A 1,304-nucleotide genomic window follows, 5' to 3' on the forward strand; every position below is an offset into this window, starting at 1 on the left:
AATAAAATAATACTTGGTTAGGGTAGAAGAGACTCTTTAGCTATGGTAAGCAGCTCTTCTATAAAAAGGACCCTCCAAAATCAAACCATTGTTCTCTAGTCTTAGGTAGTGTCATAGCCTCTGAACCATGGCTTTCCACTGTCTTGGGTTAGAGTTCTCTTGCTTGAGGGTACACTCGAGCACGCTCTTCTAGCTTGTTTCTCTTCCTCTAGTTTTTATGAAGTTTTTATAGTTTATATATGATAGATCTAATTTAACGTTGTTAATTATCTTAAAATATTTTATTTTGATTGTTATTACTTCTCATGCAGTTTATTTATTTCCTTGTTTCCTTTCCTCACTGAGCTATTTTTCCCTGTTGGAGCCTTTGGGCTTATAACATCATGCTTTTCCAACTAGGGTTGAAGCTTAGCTAATAATAATAATAATAATAATAATCATCATCATCATCATCATCATAATAATAATAATAATAATAATAATAATCATAATAATAATAATAATAATAATAATAATAATAATAATAAATCAATTATAATAACAATAACAATAATAATAATATTATTAATTATCCAGCTAAATGCGATTGCTAGTTAACAGCAGAGTCAAGTGGTCGTTACATAACGATCCAGATAACCAATTAGTGTCACTTTCAGCAAATTATTCAATGGTTATGACTAACATGAATTTTTGATGTCTCCAAATAATTTTTCTTTTTTTCAGGGAATGAGGACGTTGTGAATGTGTTAATGTTCAGCTGAAGTAAAAGGAGAAATCTTGTTTCTTTGTTATGGTTTTTTAAAATTTGATTTTTATAATTAATTTGAACAACTGGTAAATTAATAAAAAACAACTTTAGGTAACGTTCTCAGTGTAGAATGGAGACATCTTACTTCATTGTTATATTTTTCAATTAAATTTTTAGCATTTATATTATACAACTGTATAAACCGTTGGCAATTTCGAAAAGAAATCCCCTTTTTGAGCAGAATTATCAATTGATTAAAATTTAATAAGGTCATTAAAAGGAAATAACTAATTAGATTGTTTGAAATTAGTTTTAATATACTTCGTGTTTTACAAGTGTGATATAGTTTAATATTATAATCGATTGTAACTTACCGAGTTTTTTTTTTTTATTAAACCTTTTGAATTTTTTTCTCAGACAAACATTTCGAGAAAAATGTGCGTGAATTATTATTATTAGATTTCTATCATACCCTGGGATCGAACCTATTATTTCAACTGGGCAGTTTTGTCCATAATCCTTTTCAGATGTATTTAACCCTTTTCAAGTTTTGCAT

General features: G+C 27.8%; 1 protein-coding gene across 1 annotated transcript in view; it reads left to right on the forward strand.

The window, feature by feature from the left end:
* Positions 1–1,050, forward strand: part of LOC137615135 (dipeptidase 1-like) — a 25,651-nt gene extending 24,601 nt beyond the window's left edge. Inside the window, exon 12 of the mRNA XM_068344767.1 lies at positions 724–1,050. The gene's annotated coding sequence lies outside the window, so the exon portion shown is untranslated. The remainder of the gene's footprint in view (positions 1–723) is intronic.
* The last annotated feature ends 254 nt before the right edge of the window (positions 1,051–1,304 follow it).

The sequence above is a fragment of the Palaemon carinicauda genome, chromosome 21, assembly GCF_036898095.1.
Source record: "Palaemon carinicauda isolate YSFRI2023 chromosome 21, ASM3689809v2, whole genome shotgun sequence".
In the NCBI taxonomy this organism is placed as follows: Eukaryota; Metazoa; Arthropoda; class Malacostraca; order Decapoda; family Palaemonidae; genus Palaemon; species Palaemon carinicauda.